Source organism: Pseudophryne corroboree, chromosome 8 (genome assembly GCF_028390025.1).
Source record: "Pseudophryne corroboree isolate aPseCor3 chromosome 8, aPseCor3.hap2, whole genome shotgun sequence".
NCBI lineage: Eukaryota > Metazoa > Chordata > Amphibia > Anura > Myobatrachidae > Pseudophryne > Pseudophryne corroboree.
Window position 1 is genome coordinate 195,307,353 of NC_086451.1, and position 19,241 is coordinate 195,326,593.

The 19,241-nt window shown below is 44.9% G+C and overlaps 1 long non-coding RNA gene across 1 annotated transcript in view; it reads right to left on the minus strand.

Annotated features, from left to right (window-relative positions):
- Positions 1-253: 253 nt before the first annotated feature.
- The window catches only part of LOC134948805 (uncharacterized), a 153,327-nt gene continuing 134,339 nt past the window's right edge, over positions 254-19,241 (minus strand). Inside the window, exon 4 of the long non-coding RNA XR_010183028.1 lies at positions 254-399. This is a non-coding gene — a long non-coding RNA (uncharacterized LOC134948805). The remainder of the gene's footprint in view (positions 400-19,241) is intronic.

Here is a 19,241-nt window from a genome sequence, read left to right on the forward strand (position 1 = left end):
CACACACGGGGGTTTATATATATATATATATATAAATATATATAAAATAATAATCCTTCCCAAGTCCTATGTAGAGCCTTGCAGAAGAAAACACAGGCGGCACTCCATGGTCTTGTCAAATAAATCTGTATTAGAAATTACAGCATGGTGCAAAAGCAGCAACGTTTCAAGACCATTACGTTCTTTTCATCAGGCTGTGCATCATAAATGGTGATACAAATGACTAAACAGTGTTAAAGTGTGCTTACCTGTGTTAAATACCTGTGTATGTGCAGCGTGCGGTATCACGCGGGGTCCCGGGCCGTCGGTTTCTGGGTGCGTCAGCAAGTCGCTTTGTTCGTGACGTCATGGTTGCTGGGCAACCCGATCAAGCCTCGGGTCCCGTTGCGCCGCGAGAACCTGAATGTAAACATAAAGATCAAGCCTCAATTTTTCAAATAATTATAAATAAGCTTGAATATTGATGTGTTAAAATAAAAATAGTGTAAAGTGAACTTAAAAATTCATTAAAAACTGAATATACGGACTTCCGGTTCCGGCAGCGGCATGAACGGCAGCTGATCACTTCAGCTCCGCTGACCGGGTCCCCTCACTGCCGATTTCACGGCGCTAGTCGCCTCCACGCCACTACCAGCCACCACCGCTTCTAAGGGGAAAGTGTCCGATACATGGACAAATACCTCACCGCCATGCCGTCCTCCAAAAACCGCGGGGCTAAGGACAAGGAGAAACGCCGGGCAGATCCCAAGATGGCGCCGGACGCCAGTATAGACACAGCAGGCTCCTCTTCTACCGCCCTGCCTCAGCGTGTCCGCTCTCCTGGGAACGAGGCACAGAACCTCTCAGAGGGTGAGTCCCCCCCCCCGTTCCCCTACATTAACAGACACAGCAGACAGGGTGATCCCACATATGGATCGTCCTGTTACATATGGAGATATGGTGCAGGCAGTTAAAATGGCTATAGATCCTCTCCTGAGAGCGCAGACTGCTCAAATTAATCAGCAAATGGCATCACTGTCACAGAGAGTTTTGGACACTGAGCACAGGTTGGGGGAAACCTTTGCGGACGTCAGCTCATTAAAACAAGTTTCAGCACAGGAAGGGCCGGTGCTAGGGTGTTCGGCGTCCCCCTGCAAACTATAAATTTGCGCCCTCCCATATTCCTTTGGCGCGCGCCGGGAAAAGGGGTGTGGTCTCACAAGTAAGGGGCATGGCCACACAATAGTACCCCCATTTAAAATTACGCCACAATGTAGCACAATCTTATTAATCTTATACGTAATGCCCCACCCGTAGTAGTAGCGTCCTTATATGTAATGCACCCCAGTAATAGTAGCATCCTTATACATAATGCCCCCCAGTAGTAGTAGTGTCCTTATACATAATGCCCCCCAGTAGTAGTAGCATCCTTATACATAATGCCCCCCAGTAGTAGTAGCATCCTTATACATAATGCCCCCCAGTAGTAGTAGCATCCTTATACATAATGCCCCCCAGTAGTAGTAGTGTCCTTATACATAATGCCCCCCCAGTAGTAGTAGCATCCTTACACATAATCCCCCCCAGTAGTAGTAGCATCCTTATACATAATGCCCCCCCCGTAGTAGTAGCGTCCTTATACATAATGCCCCCCCAGTAGTAGTAGCATCCTTATACATAATGCCCCCCAGTAGTAGTAGCGTCCTTATACGTAGTGCACCCCCAGTAGTAGAAGCATCCTTATACGTAATTCCTCCCTAGAAGTAGTAGCGTCCTTATACGTAATGCCCCCCAATAGTAGTAGCGTCCTTATACGTAGTGCACCCCCAGTAGTAGTAGCGTCCTTATACGTAATGCCCTCCCAGTAGTAGTAGCGTTCTTATATGTAATGCGCCCACAGTAGTGGTACCGTCCTTATACATAATGCTCTGCGCACTAGTAGCATCCTTATACGTAATGCCCTCCCCCCAGTAGTAGCATTGATATACATAATGCCCTCCCAGTAATGGTAGCGTCCTTATACATAATGCCCCCAAGTAGTAGTATCGTCCTTATACGTAATGCCCCCCCCAGTAGTAGTAGCGTCCTTATACGTAGTGCACCCCGGTAGTAGTATCTAGAGATGAGCGCCGGAAATTTTTCGGGTTTTGTGTTTTGGTTTTGGGTTCGGTTCCGCGGCCGTGTTTTGGGTTCGACCGCGTTTTGGCAAAACCTCACCGAATTTTTTTTGTCGGATTCGGGTGTGTTTTGGATTCGGGTGTTTTTTTCAAAAAACCCTAAAAAACAGCTTAAATCATAGAATTTGGGGGTAATTTTGATCCCAAAGTATTATTAACCTCAAAAAACATAATTTACACTCATTTTCAGCCTATTCTGAACACATCACACCTCACAATATTATTTTTAGTCCTAAAATTTGCACCGAGGTCGCTGTGTGAGTAAGATAAGCGACCCTAGTGGCCGACACAAACACCGGGCCCATCTAGGAGTGGCACTGCAGTGTCACGCAGGATGTCCCTTCCAAAAAACCCTCCCCAAACAGCACATGACGCAAAGAAAAAAAGAGGCGCAATGAGGTAGCTGACTGTGTGAGAAAGATAAGCGACCCTAGTGGCCGACACAAACACCGGGCCCATCTAGGAGTGGCACTGCAGTGTCACGCAGGATGTCCCTTCCAAAAAACCCTCCCCAAACAGCACATGACGCAAAGAAAAAAAGAGGCGCAATGAGGTAGCTGTGTGAGAAAGATAAGCGACCCTAGTGGCCGACACAAACACCGGGCCCATCTAGGAGTGGCACTGCAGTGTCACGCAGGATGTCCCTTCCAAAAAACCCTCCCCAAACAGCACATGACGCAAAGAAAAAAAGAGGCGCAATGAGGTAGCTGTGTGAGTAAGATTAGCGACCCTAGTGGCCGACACAAACACCGGGCCCATCTAGGAGTGGCACTGCAGTGTCACGCAGGATGGCCCTTCCAAAAAACCCTCCCCAAACAGCACATGACGCAAAGAAAAAAAGAGGCGCAATGAGGTAGCTGACTGTGTGAGTAAGATTAGCGACCCTAGTGGCCGACACAAACACCGGGCACATCTAGGAGTGGCACTGCAGTGTCACGCAGGATGTCCCTTCCAAAAAACCCTCCCCAAACAGCACATGACGCAAAGAAAAAAAGAGGCGCAATGAGGTAGCTGACTGTGTGAGAAAGATAAGCGACCCTAGTGGCCGACACAAACACCGGGCCCATCTAGGAGTGGCACTGCAGTGTCACGCAGGATGTCCCTTCCAAAAAACCCTCCCCAATCAGCACATGATGCAAAGAAAAAGAAAAGAAAAAAGAGGTGCAAGATGGAATTATCCTTGGGCCCTCCCACCCACCCTTATGTTGTATAAACAAAACAGGACATGCACACTTTAACCAACCCATCATTTCAGTGACAGGGTCTGCCACACGACTGTGACTGATATGACGGGTTGGTTTGGACCCCCCCCAAAAAAGAAGCAATTAATCTCTCCTTGCACAAACTGGCTCTACAGAGGCAAGATGTCCACCTCATCTTCACCCTCCGATATATCACCGTGTACATCCCCCTCCTCACAGATTATCAATTCGTCCCCACTGGAATCCACCATCTCAGCTCCCTGTGTACTTTGTGGAGGCAATTGCTGCTGGTCAATGTCTCCGCGGAGGAATTGATTATAATTCATTTTAATGAACATCATCTTCTCCACATTTTCTGGATGTAACCTCGTACGCCGATTGCTGACAAGGTGAGCGGCGGCACTAAACACTCTTTCGGAGTACACACTTGTGGGAGGGCAACTTAGGTAGAATAAAGCCAGTTTGTGCAAGGGCCTCCAAATTGCCTCTTTTTCCTGCCAGTATAAGTACGGACTGTGTGACGTGCCTACTTGGATGCGGTCACTCATATAATCCTCCACCATTCTATCAATGTTGAGAGAATCATATGCAGTGACAGTAGACGACATGTCCGTAATCGTTGTCAGGTCCTTCAGTCCGGACCAGATGTCAGCATCAGCAGTCGCTCCAGACTGCCCTGCATCACCGCCAGCGGATGGGCTCGGAATTCTGAGCCTTTTCCTCGCACCCCCAGTTGCGGGAGAATGTGAAGGAGGAGATGTTGACAGGTCGCGTTCCGCTTGACTTGACAATTTTGTCACCAGCAGGTCTTTCAACCCCAGCAGACCTGTGTCTGCCGGAAAGAGAGATCCAAGGTAGGCTTTAAATCTAGGATCGAGCACGGTGGCCAAAATGTAGTGCTCTGATTTCAACAGATTGACCACCCGTGAATCCTTGTTAAGCGAATTAAGGGCTGCATCCACAAGTCCCACATGCCTAGCGGAATCGCTCCGTGTTAGCTCCTTCTTCAATGCCTCCAGCTTCTTCTGCAAAAGCCTGATGAGGGGAATGACCTGACTCAGGCTGGCAGTGTCTGAACTGACTTCACGTGTGGCAAGTTCAAAGGGCATCAGAACCTTGCACAACGTTGAAATCATTCTCCACTGCACTTGAGACAGGTGCATTCCATCTCCTATATCGTGCTCAATTGTATAGGCTTGAATGGCCTTTTGCTGCTCCTCCAACCTCTGAAGCATATAGAGGGTTGAATTCCACCTCGTTACCACTTCTTGCTTCAGATGATGGCAGGGCAGGTTCAGTAGTTTTTGGTGGTGCTCCAGTCTTCTGTACGTGGTGCCTGTACGCCGAAAGTGTCCCGCAATTTTTCTGGCCACCGACAGCATCTCTTGCACGCCCCTGTCGTTTTTAAAAAAATTCTGCACCACCAAATTCAAGGTATGTGCAAAACATGGGACGTGCTGGAATTTGCCCATATTTAATGCACACACAATATTGCTGGCGTTGTCCGATGCCACAAATCCACAGGAGAGTCCAATTGGGGTAAGCCATTCCGCGATGATCTTCCTCAGTTGCCGTAAGAGGTTTTCAGCTGTGTGCGTATTCTGGAAAGCGGTGATACAAAGCGTAGCCTGCCTAGGAAAGAGTTGGCGTTTGCGAGATGCTGCTACTGGTGCCGCCGCTGCTGTTCTTGCGGCGGGAGTCCATACATCTACCCAGTGGGCTGTCACAGTCATATAGTCCTGACCCTGCCCTGCTCCACTTGTCCACATGTCCGTGGTTAAGTGGACATTGGGTACAACTGCATTTTTTAGGACACTGGTGAGTCTTTTTCTGACGTCCGTGTACATTCTCGGTATCGCCTGCCTAGAGAAGTGGAACCTAGATGGTATTTGGTAACGGGGGCACACTGCCTCAATAAATTGTCTAGTTCCCTGTGAACTAACGGCGGATACCGGACGCACGTCTAACACCAACATAGTTGTCAAGGACTCAGTTATCCGCTTTGCAGTAGGATGACTGCTGTGATATTTCATCTTCCTCGCAAAGGACTGTTGAACAGTCAATTGCTTACTGGAAGTAGTACAAGTGGGCTTACGACTTCCCCTCTGGGATGACCATCGACTCCCAGCGGCAACAACAGCAGCGCCAGCAGCAGTAGGCGTTACACGCAAGGATGCATCGGAGGAATCCCAGGCAGGAGAGGACTCGTCAGACTTGCCAGTGACATGGCCTGCAGGACTATTGGCATTCCTGGGGAAGGAGGAAATTGACACTGAGGGAGTTGGTGGGGTGGTTTGCGTGAGCTTGGTTACAAGAGGAAGGGATTTACTGGTCAGTGGACTGCTTCCGCTGTCACCCAAAGTTTTTGAACTTGTCACTGACTTATTATGAATGCGCTGCAGGTGACGTATAAGGGAGGATGTTCCGAGGTGGTTAACGTCCTTACCCCTACTTATTACAGCTTGACAAAGGGAACACACGGCTTGACACCTGTTGTCCGCATTTCTGGTGAAATACCTCCACACCGAAGAGCTGATTTTTTTGGTATTTTCACCTGGCATGTCAACGGCCATATTCCTCCCACGGACAACAGGTGTCTCCCCGGGTGCCTGACTTAAACAAACCACCTCACCATCAGAATCCTCCTGGTCAATTTCCTCCCCAGCGCCAGCAACACCCATATCCTCCTCATCCTGGTGTACTTCAACACTGACATCTTCAATCTGACTATCAGGAACTGGACTGCGGGTGCTCCTTCCAGCACTTGCAGGGGGCATGCAAATAGTGGAAGGCGCATGCTCTTCACGTCCAGTGTTGGGAAGGTCAGGCATCGCAAACGACACAATTGGACTCTCCTTGTGGATTTGGGATTTCAAAGAACGCACAGTTCTTTGCGGTGCTTTTGCCAGCTTGAGTCTTTTCAGTTTTCTAGCGAGAGGCTGAGTGCTTCCATCCTCATGTGAAGCTGAACCACTAGCCATGAACATAGGCCAGGGCCTCAGCCGTTCCTTGCCACTCCGTGTGGTAAATGGCATATTGGCAAGTTTACGCTTCTCCTCCGACAATTTTATTTTAGGTTTTGGAGTCCTTTTTTTTCTGATATTTGGTGTTTTGGATTTGACATGCTCTGTACTATGACATTGGGCATCGGCCTTGGCAGACGACGTTGCTGGCATTTCATCGTCTCGGCCATGACTAGTGGCAGCAGCTTCAGCACGAGGTGGAAGTGGATCTTGATCTTTCCCTAATTTTGGAACCTCAACTTTTTTGTTCTCCATATTTTATAGGCAGAACTAAAAGGCACCTCAGGTAAACAATGGAGATGGATGGATTGGATACTAGTATACAATTATGGACGGACTGCCACGGTTAGGTGGTATAAAAAAACCACGGTTAGGTGGTATATATTATAATAATAATACAATTATGGATGGACGGACTGCCTGCCGACTGCCGACACAGAGGTAGCCACAGCCGTGAACTACCGCACTGTACACTGGTTGATAAAGAGATAGTAGTATACTCGTAACAACTAGTATGACACTATGACGACGGTATAAAGAAAGAAAAAAAAATACCACAGTTAGGTGGTATATATTATAATAATAATACAATTATGGATGGACGGACTGCCTGCCGACTGCCGACACAGAGGTAGCCACAGCCGTGAACTACCGCACTGTACACTGGTTGATAAAGAGATAGTAGTATACTCGTAACAACTAGTATGACACTATGACGACGGTATAAAGAAAGAAAAAAAAATACCACAGTTAGGTGGTATATATTATAATAATAATACAATTATGGATGGACGGACTGCCTGCCGACTGCCGACACAGAGGTAGCCACAGCCGTGAACTACCGCACTGTACACTGGTTGATAAAGAGATAGTAGTATGCTCGTAACAACTAGTATGACACTATGACGACGGTATAAAGAATGAAAAAAAAACCACGGTTAGGTGGTATATATTATAATAATAATACAATTATGGATGGACGGACTGCCTGCCGACTGCCGACACAGAGGTAGCCACAGCCGTGAACTACCGCACTGTACACTGGTTGATAAAGAGATAGTAGTATACTCGTAACAACTAGTATGACACTATGACGACGGTATAAAGAAAGAAAAAAAAATACCACAGTTAGGTGGTATATATTATAATAATAATACAATTATGGATGGACGGACTGCCTGCCGACTGCCGACACAGAGGTAGCCACAGCCGTGAACTACCGCACTGTACACTGGTTGATAAAGAGATAGTAGTATACTCGTAACAACTAGTATGACACTATGACGACGGTATAAAGAAAGAAAAAAAAATACCACAGTTAGGTGGTATATATTATAATAATAATACAATTATGGATGGACGGACTGCCTGCCGACTGCCGACACAGAGGTAGCCACAGCCGTGAACTACCGCACTGTACACTGGTTGATAAAGAGATAGTAGTATACTCGTAACAACTAGTATGACACTATGACGACGGTATAAAGAAAGAAAAAAAAATACCACAGTTAGGTGGTATATATTATAATAATAATACAATTATGGATGGACGGACTGCCTGCCGACTGCCGACACAGAGGTAGCCACAGCCGTGAACTACCGCACTGTACACTGGTTGATAAAGAGATAGTAGTATACTCGTAACAACTAGTATGACACTATGACGACGGTATAAAGAATGAAAAAAAAACCACGGTTAGGTGGTATATATTATAATAATAATACAATTATGGATGGACGGACTGCCTGCCGACTGCCGACACAGAGGTAGCCACAGCCGTGAACTACCGCACTGTACACTGGTTGATAAAGAGATAGTAGTATACTCGTAACAACTAGTATGACACTATGACGACGGTATAAAGAAAGAAAAAAAAATACCACAGTTAGGTGGTATATATTATAATAATAATACAATTATGGATGGACGGACTGCCTGCCGACTGCCGACACAGAGGTAGCCACAGCCGTGAACTACCGCACTGTACACTGGTTGATAAGAGATAGTAGTATACTCGTAACAACTAGTATGACACTATGACGACGGTATAAAGAAAGAAAAAAAAATACCACAGTTAGGTGGTATATATTATAATAATAATACAATTATGGATGGACGGACTGCCTGCCGACTGCCGACACAGAGGTAGCCACAGCCGTGAACTACCGCACTGTACACTGGTTGATAAAGAGATAGTAGTATACTCGTAACAACTAGTATGACACTATGACGACGGTATAAAGAATGAAAAAAAAACCACGGTTAGGTGGTATATATTATAATAATAATACAATTAAGGATGGACGGACTGCCTGCCGACTGCCGACACAGAGGTAGCCACAGCCGTGAACTACCGCACTGTACACTGGTTGATAAAGAGATAGTAGTATACTCGTAACAACTAGTATGACACTATGACGACGGTATAAAGAATGAAAAAAAAACCACGGTTAGGTGGTATATATTATAATAATAATACAATTATGGATGGACGGACTGCCTGCCGACTGCCGACACAGAGGTAGCCACAGCCGTGAACTACCGCACTGTACACTGGTTGATAAAGAGATAGTAGTATACTCGTAACAACTAGTATGACACTATGACGGTATAAAGAATGAAAAAAAAACCACGGTTAGGTGGTATATATTATAATAATAATACAATTATGGATGGACGGACTGCCTGCCGACTGCCGACACAGAGGTAGCCACAGCCGTGAACTACCGCACTGTACACTGGTTGATAAAGAGATAGTAGTATACTCGTAACAACTAGTATGACACTATGACGACGGTATAAAGAAAGAAAAAAAAATACCACGGTTAGGTGGTATATATTGTAATACAATTATGGATGGACGGACTGCCTGCCGAGTTCCGACTGCCGACACAGAGGTAGCCACAGCCGTGAACTACCGCACTGTACTGTGTCTGCTGCTAATATAGACTGGTTGATAAAGAGATAGTATACAATACATACAACAATATACTACTATACTGGTGGTCAGGCACTGGTCACCACTAGTCACACTGGCAGTGGCACTCCTGCAGCAAAAGTGTGCACTGTTTAATTTTAAATTAATATAATATTATGTACTCCTGGGGGCTCCTGCTATAACAACCTGCAGTGCTCCCCAGTCTCCCCCACAATTATTATAAGCTTTGCCTTTTATACATTGATGTGCAGCACACTGGGCTGAGCTGAGTGCACACAGACTGAGTCACACTGTGTGACTGGCTGCTGCTGTGTATCGTTTTTTTTCAGGCAGAGAACGGATATAGCAGAGAACGGATATATTATATTAAAATAAATAAAAGTTAACTAACAACAACTGCACTGGTCACTGTGGTAAACTCTGTCTGACTCTGCACAATCTCTCTCTCTCTTCTAATCTAATTTCTAATGGAGAGGACGCCAGCCACGTCCTCTCCCTATCAATCTCAATGCACGTGTGAAAATGGCGGCGACGCGCGGCTCCTTATATAGAATCCGAGTCTCGCGAGAATCCGACAGCGTCATGATGACGTTCGGGCGCGCTCGGGTTAACCGAGCAAGGCGGGAGGATCCGAGTCTGCTCGGACCCGTAAAAAAAACATGAAGTTCGTGCGGGTTCGGTTTCAGAGAAACCGAACCCGCTCATCTCTAGTAGTATCGTCCTTATACGTAATGCCCCCCCCCAGTAGTAGTAGCGTCCTCATACGTAGTGCACCCCAGTAGTAGTATCGTCCTTATACGTAATGCCCCCAGCCCCAGTAGTAGTAGCGTCCTTACACGTAATGGCCCACCCAGTAGTAGCGTTGCTACACGTAATGCACCCCCTGTAGTAATAGCGTCCTTATACGTAATGCCCCCCCCAGTAGTAGTAGCGTCCTTATACGTAATGCCCCCCCCAGTAGTAGTATCGTCCTTATACGTAATGCCCCCACCCCCAGTAGTAGTATCGTCCTTATACGTAATGCCCCCCAGTAGTAGTAGCGTCCTTATACGTAGTGCACCCCAGTAGTAGTATCGTCCTTATACGTAATGCCCCCCCAGTAGTAGTAGCGTCCTTATACGTAATGCCCCCCCCCCAGTAGAAGTAGCGTTCTTACATGTAATGCCCCCCCCAGTAGTAGTAGCGTCCTTATACGTAATGCCCCCCCAGTAGCAGTAGCATCCTTATACGTAATGACCCCCCCAGTAGTAGTAGCGTTCTTACATGTAATGCCCCCCCAGTAGTAGCGTCGTTATACGTAATGCCCCCCCAGTAGTAGCGTCCATAAAGCGCGCGCACAGACATACCTCACACACACACACACACACACACACACACACACACACACACACAATTCACACATATATACACACACATGCACACCCACCATATACACCCACACTTCTCTCTCACCCTCCACTTACCTAAGCCAGTCTCCCTCTGTACATGAGCAGCCTGGTCAGTGTAGCCCCGCCCCTTCTGACCCGTTTAGCCACGCCTCTTCCATCCCGTGTAGCTCCGCCCCCTTCTGTCCCGTACTCGGCGCTGTCACACAGCACAGGTGAGGGGAGGGAGGAGGCTTTTCATGCTGCAGGTGCCCGCTGCCAGTGCCTGTCATACAGTGACAGACACAGCACTGGCAGCTGCACAAGCAGCAGGGGGGACAGGACGGCGCAGCAGGGAAGGAATGCAGAGCAGGGGGAGCGCCTATCCGTCCCAGCGCCTCCCTGCACTGCATCCCTTCGCTGAGCGGGTAGCGCCGGGCCTGTGCACAGGCAACTGAAATACATCAACTGCACAATAAGGTGCAAGATTTGGAGAACCGCTCACGCAGGCAAAATTTAAGAATTGTGGGTCTACCTGAAGGTCAAGGGTCAAGCGCTCTTTGATTTTATCCGAAACACCCTGCCATCCTTGCTCAATGTATCCGACAGATGCCACGATTTAATAATTGAACGGGCGCACAGACTTGGGCCACAGCGTCAACACGAGGGAGCACGCCCACGCGCTGTTATATTTAAAAGCCTTAACTATCTGCACAAAGAATTGCTCTGGACGGCATCGCGCAGATGCAGAAACCTGACATGGAATGGAAACAGAATCCTCATTTTCCAGGACTACTCTGCGGAGTTATCCAAGGCAAGAAAAGATTTCGCTCCTATCTGCTCGCAATTAGTGCAGGATGGATGTAAATTCGCTCTCCTATACCCGGCACGCCTGCGTATATATGATGGGACATCTTTCTTAGATTTTCTAAGTCTGGCTGACGCAAAGGCTTATCTTCAAGAATATGCTGAAACTGCTCGCTCAAGATCGCACATGTCTGATTGTGAATGATTTTTAGGATACCATGCTACTTTCCTTTCACAGATTACTGATATACTCGAGGATGTTTGCTATTTGTGCAATTGTCAGATCTTATCATGATAGGTTGCACTGCAGATGTGCATTCCTCTTACCCCCCCCCCCTCCCCCCTACCCGACCTATGGCTCTATTAGGAGCTGATTACATTAGGCTGGTAGCTCTCACATGGCTTTCACGTGGGGTGCCCCGGCTTAGGAGTACACACGGTATATTGCTTCTTTTATAGGATCACGGATCCTATCTTCTAATAGTTCGATGAGGATGTTTCCTCATTAGGAATGATTGTATGTAGGTTTGTTAGTTGGTTTTCTCTCTCCCAGTTATCCCCCCCCCCCCCCTCCGCCACTCCCTCCCTTACCTCCTGTGTTGCCTGAGAATGCTCTTAGCATACTGCCTGATGAGTTGCTTTACGCCACTCCTTATATTAGATGACACAGATACTTAAATTGGGCTGCTGGAATGTAGGTGGCATAAACTCGCCCCAAAAACGTAAGCGCCTTTTAATTTATCTTCGTAAATTACATATTGACCTAGTGTATCTACAGGAAACCCAGCTGACCCCCCCTGAAACTTGGAAACTGAATATGCTGGGTTGGGTGGTGCTTGCCTCGGCCTCCTATAACTCCAAAGCAAGAGGGGTGGCTATACTGGCGAGACGCCACTTGCCTGTAGAGGTGTCTGATGTACTTTCAGACCCCCTCGGTAGATATGTCTCTTGTATTCTAAAGATTGAGCAACAGCTATTTTATTGCATGAATGTGTATGCGCCTAATATTTATGAGAGAGAGTTTTTTGTTCAGATCATAACCATTCTTACCCCACGACTTCATATGTTTGTTCTTCTAGGGGGTGACTTTAATTTGATTTCAAACATACACCTAGATAGACAACAACCGCACTCTGGCAGAAGGAAGTTACCCACTCTGGGGGTCCCAGAATTAGCACAACAACTGCAACTGCTAGAATTGTGGCGCTTATTACACCCCACGGATAGAAATTTCTCCTGTCTATCTGATGCCAAACACACAATGTCCCGCATTGATTATCTCCTAATTTCCACCAGACTCTTATCAACTACGCTCCTGGCTGACATGGAGCCAATACATTTATCAGACCACGCGCTGATCTGGATTAAAATCCAACTTTCACGAGATAGGGGCAGTTATATCAACTGGAGATGCCCATCGACGCTAGCAACCTCCTCCAAACTGAAGCAGGCAGTTCTAGACGCATGGGTTACTTATGATACACATAATGAAGACACTAAACAAACACACCCCATCCTTTTCTGGCAGGCTTCAAAAGCTACTATAAGGGGCGAGATTATCTCGCACTCTTCTACACTTAAAAAGCAGCTAACCAAACAATATTTAGAAGCACACGATCTTGTCTCTAAGTCATTCCTCTCCTTTGCTGCCAATCCCACCCCACAGCATAGATCCGCTTATCAAAAGGCCAAATCAACTCATGAACAGTTATTTATTAAGATGGAGATGTCTTACTCCTTCTCCAGGGATGCCAGATTCCACAAATTTGGGAATAAGTCGAGCAAGCTCCTATCGAATATACTCCAGGGTATCCGCCCCCCCTCTACGATTCACCCGCTAAAAACGGCTATTGGTGGGCTTACCACTGATAATGCTTAAGTGGCGCAAATACTACTTGACTATTATCAAAACCTTTACTCAGCCCCGTACTCTGACAAAGTCCAGGAAACTGAGTTTTGGGAAAACCTCTCACTACCCCAACTACCCACAGATAAAGGCCTAACTCTGATCTCTGAGATATCTCAACAAGAAGTGAGGGATGGTATATCGCATCTTAAGAGGGGAAAAGCGCCGGGCCCAGATGGCCTCACGGCGGATTATTACAAATTGTTAGCAGATCACATTGTACCAGTTTTGACTAAGGTATATAACATAATTCTCTTCACTAACGCACTTCCCATTTATTTTAACAGAGCACTTTTAAGACTCCTACCGAAACCGGGAAGGGACCTCTCTGATCCAGGCTCCTACCGCCCCATCTCACTCCTCAATTTAGACTATAAAATTATGACCAAGATCTTAGCAGATAGATTGAAGCCCCTTCTACCGAACCTAATACATACTGACCAGACGGGCTTTATCCAAGGTAGGAACCCAGTTACAAATATCCGGAAGGTTTTGGCTGCGGTGAGTGGTTCCCGGTGTGCCATGTCAAAATCAGGGAGAGCAATATTGTCTCTTGATGCAGAGAAAGCTTTTGACATGGTACACTGGGACCACCTATTTCGCTCCCTTTCTCAATTTGGCTTCCCGATACAATTTACACACTTCCTCCAAACATTATACACAGATTCAGCATCTAACATACTATGTAATGGCATTCTATCCAACCCTTTCCCCATTCTGAGGGGCACCAGACAGGGATGCCCTCTATCCCCATTACTCTTTGCAATCGCATTAGAACCCCTGGCAGTCGCCCTGAGACAATCCCCCCTTTACCAGGGCATATCAATAGGCTCAGCTGATCTTAGACTTTCACTATTTGCTGACGATTTGCTGCTCTTTTTGTCACATCCTAAACATTCAATCCCAACGGCCATCTCGATCATATCTAAATTTAGCTCCTTTTCTGGTTACAAAGTAAATATTAGCAAATCTGAATTACTAGTACTAAGGGGCCCGCCACCTGTTTTAACCCAGACGGATGGTGCGGCATCGATCAAGCTAGCTGTCTCCCATATTAAATATTTAGGCATCCAGATCCCCCATACCCTCACAGATCTCTATAAACTAAACTTCCGGCCGATTCTATCATCACTGGAAAAGTATAGACAATGGCATGATCTTCCCCTATCCCTATTAGGGAGAGTGGAAGTTATAAAATCCATCCTTCTCCCAAAATTAACCTATATTATGCAACTTTTACCTATTAAAATAACTAAGGCAGATATTAAATCCCTCAATAGTGCTTGCACAAAGTTTATCTGGCAATCTAAAAAACCGAAAATAGCTCTCAGAAAACTATATCTCCCAAAAAAGGATGGCGGTCTAGGCTTCCCTGACCTATTATTATACACACAAGCCATACATTTCCGATATGCCATGGATTGGTTGTTGGAACGTAGTCAATACACAAATTATGAAGTGGAATGTGCTTTGTTCACTCCACTCTCTCCAGGGGCCTTATTGCATGTTCCCAAATCGACCATAGACAAATGGGTGTATAACAATATTTTTCTCAGAGATACTCATTCTGCCTGGCGTTTTTTACACACTTCGTTTGGTAGAGACCCCCGTTACTCCCAGTGGTTACCGATATGGGGTAACCCTATGTTTAGCCCGGGCATCGAAAGCGCTGCCTTTCATCGCTTTAGACAAAAAGGCCTGAAAGCTATGTCCCAGGTGTTCGACCCAGGGGGTCACATTATTCCATTTATACGATTACAGACTGATTACGGTCTCTCATCTTCGGGTTACTATGCTTATGCCCAACTGATACATTATGCTCTCACCCTCCCTAACCTGCCTAAACACCACTCACCTTTAGACCCATTAGAACACATTTTCCATAAATGTACGCTAAATAAATACAAACCAAGGATCACATACGAAGCTTTATTGCAACTCAATAGGGAATCCACCTGGAAACAAATTGTGAGACCCTGGACACCAGACATTCCTACAGTTATACAGGATGACACCATATTTAAATATTATCACTCAGTGCTAAAGATAGTACGATCCTCGGTGCTTCAGGAGGTTCACGTGAAAACCACACACAGGGCATACATTTCTCAGGGACAACGTTGCCACTATGTGCAGGAAGAAGATGGTAGTTGCCCCAAATGCAGGATGTCATTAGCGACATTCATACATAACTTCTGGACCTGTGGTCACGTGAAAAAATTCTGGAACAAGGTACTATATCACCTCAATGCCACTTTTACCATGCACATGGTATTACACCCTCTCCCACTTTTATTTGCCAACTTTGTCGTCTGGGACCTCGGAGCTCAAAGACGACACCTCATTCCAATATTGACTATGATAGTCACTGTAGCTAAAAAAGTCATTCTTAATTCTTGGATTAAACATATGTCTCCTTCACTGAGAGAAGTGATTAATTTACTTGAAAAATATATGGCATTTGATAAGTACGACGTACTGTCTGAATATTGTAATGGGTCTTATAAGAAATGGGGTTCATATATAGAATCTGCCCAGAAATGTAGCTCCTAGGATTCGGCGAGGTAGAGCTGAAAAAATCAATTTCCAGACGCATTTTTCCAAGGTAAACTGGTTTTACCGATATTCTCATCTCTGCTCAGTTTTATTAGTTATACTAAGGAATGATATTCTGACTCTTACGTTCCAGATCATACTCATTTACAGGAATGGTATTTATATGCTACACTTATTGGGAATACAGGAATCACCCCTAGTTACTCCCCCCCCCCCCCTCCCCCCTTTTCCCTCCCCTCCTCTTTCCACCCTTATGTTTATATTTACATTATGTTTTATTCCAATGTTTGTGAATATACCACGATATTGCCAACTCTAGAGATGAACAGCATTCAGGCTCAGGCGTCATGTTCCAAAGCCACCTCTCGCACTGATTTATCTAGATTGTCTTGTTTAGTGGGCTGAGTTTACCTCTACATGAGGCTCTCACTATTTTCTTAACTAAATATTGTCCTGTTTGACTATGCTCTGTTTTAAAATAAGACGACTATATGTTCATGACTTTATCATTTGTAAGTCTATCACAACAGTATTGCTAAAATATGTTATATGAAAAATTTTGTGGAAAAAAAAAACTGAATATACAGGTGCTCTACCATGTTAAATTATAAGTTCTTGGATAATTCGAAATATATATATTCTAGAGTATTTGCATAATTAATGGCAATCACTATGTACTAATACTTGCATATATCATGATAACATACATTTCCAAGAGCGTAAGTTTAATTTTATATGGTGAGCTGTTTCAAATTAAGAAAGTATTCCAGGTGAATTTTTCATTTAAGCCATTGGGTGCTAACGCTCCCAACAGGAATATCCATTTCGATTCACATTTGGCCAAAAGTTTTTGACTGTCCCCCCCTCTTGTCAAGGCTGGGATATGATCTATGATCTTGCAGCGAAGGTCTGACAGGCGATGTCCATGTGATCTGTAGTGTCTCGCTACTGGCTGGTCTATATTTTTACCTTCCAGCGCTGCTTTAACTGCTGATCTATGAAGGGCCATACGGTCACGTAGATTACGTATAGTCTGTCCCACATAAGTGAAGCCACAAGGGCATGTGATGGTGTACACAATATATGGTGTAGTGCAGGTCACTACATGTTTTATTTTATATTTAGGTCCGGTTTGTTGATTAACAAAGAAATGTCCTGGGTCCATGTATTTGCAAGTGGTGCATGATATGCACCTATAGCATCCCGTTTTTTTTAGTGGTAGCAAATAATGATGTTGCATTCATTTGTGGGGTGATGTTGGTTTTCACTAGTCGATCTTTGATGCTTCGGCCTCTTTTGTAGCTGGGCATAATGTGGGTGTTTTTAAATACTGGTAAATCTTTATCTCCTGAGATAATTGGCCAAAGGGCCTTGGTGGCTTGTGGAATCACTGCACTGGCTGTGTTGAATGTTGTCACAAAGGGTAGTATAATTCTATCATCCTTTTTATTTTTCTGTGTAGGTTGTAGCAATTGTTCACGTGACATGTGCAACACTGAGTTTTTCATTTTTAGCAGCTCTCTGTAGTGATATCCTCTAGAGGCAAATTTTTCCACCATATGTGACAATGCTTGTTCCAGGTCTTCTGGGTTACTTGAAATTCGTGCTGCCCTAATCATTTGTGATCGTGGCATCCCTTTGATAAGAGCAGGTGGATGACAGCTACTGTGTAATAACATGGTGTTCCGGTCCGTGTTTTATGTATATAAAGTTGTTATAAGTTTACCTTGATGGATGCTGATAATGACATCTAAGTAATTGATGCTCGAGGTACTGAATTGGTGGGTGAATTTTATGGGATTGTCCATGTTATTAATTTTAGAGATCAATGAAGTTAAAGTTGATGACGGGCCCGTCCACACGATTAGAAGATCATCAATATATCTTGTATATAAGGAAATGAACTGTGTAACCTCTGGATCAGAAAAGAAAAGAATTTGTTCTTGTTGAAACATATAAACATTAGCAAAAGAAGGGGCCACGTTTGACCCCATTGCACAGCCCATAGTTTGGACATAATACTGACCATTATGTATAAAATAATTGTTGACCAAAGTGCTTTTTAACAACTGTAGAAATAATGGAATAGGAATATCTGAGAATTTATGTTTATATAGAAACAGCTCCATAGCTTTAAGACCTCCTTCATGGGGGATAACTGTATATAAATTTTTTACATCCAATGTGCACAATATGGTATTATGTGGCAATTCAGGTAAAGACTGTAATTTAAGTAAAAGTTGTGTGGTATCCTTTAAGGAGGTAGACTGTTGTGAAATAAATGGTTGAATGAGTCCATCCCAAAATTTGGACACTGGTTGCAGCAGTGACCCTCTTGCTGAGATGATAGGGCGAGGGGGTAGATTAAGGGCATCTTTATGTAATTTAGGTACTGTATACATTACAGGAGTGATGGGATATTCTGTGCTTAATGCTTTAAAAGTTGTGTCTTATATTTATCTGTCATATTAGTTGGTAATTTACTGTAAGTAGATATGTCTGACAAAAGAGTGTCAATATTTTTTATATATGTGTCCGTGTCCTGCAACACTATGCCTCCTCCTTTGTCCGCTGGGCGGATTGTGATGTTGTTTAAAGCAGATAATTCATTTAGGGCTTGATGTTCCTCCTTAGTGAGATTAGAGCGAATTTTTAGTTTTGCTCCATGATATTTAGTCACCGATTCGTCTAAAAGTCTGTTATAGGTCTTTAAGGAGGGATTCATAGATACCGGGTTGAAGGAAGTTCGTTTATGAATTAACTGATGTTGTGACCCCCGTTCAGATGTTGGTGTTTGATGTTGAAAAAATTCTTTTGTTTTTAAAGTTCGATGATGCCCGTAAAGATCAATTTTCCAATTCAGATCATTGTGGTATGTGGTAGGGACAAATGATAGTCCCTTGTTCAAAACTGCTGATTGCGCTGGAGTTAAAGAATGAGTAGATAAATTGAACACTATTCTTTTTTATGTTTACTGGTGGTTTGGTAGATTCTTTGGTTTTGACCGCCTCTCCTGGTTCTTCTATTCAAATGTACACACAGGTGTTGGATGCATTGCAACCCCACATAGATGCCTCTATCTGCTTCCCTACCCAGGAGTCTCAGTGGCATGCAGTCAGGGTAACTTTCTGGCATGCCCAATGTGCTCGGTGCCATAGATTGCACACACGTTGAGCTGAGACCACCTAGGGGCAGACAGTATATTTATACTAATAGACCTCTTGACCACTCCACTAATGTCCAGGTGGTTTGTGATGCAAGCTTTAAAATAATGAGTGTTGTTGCGGG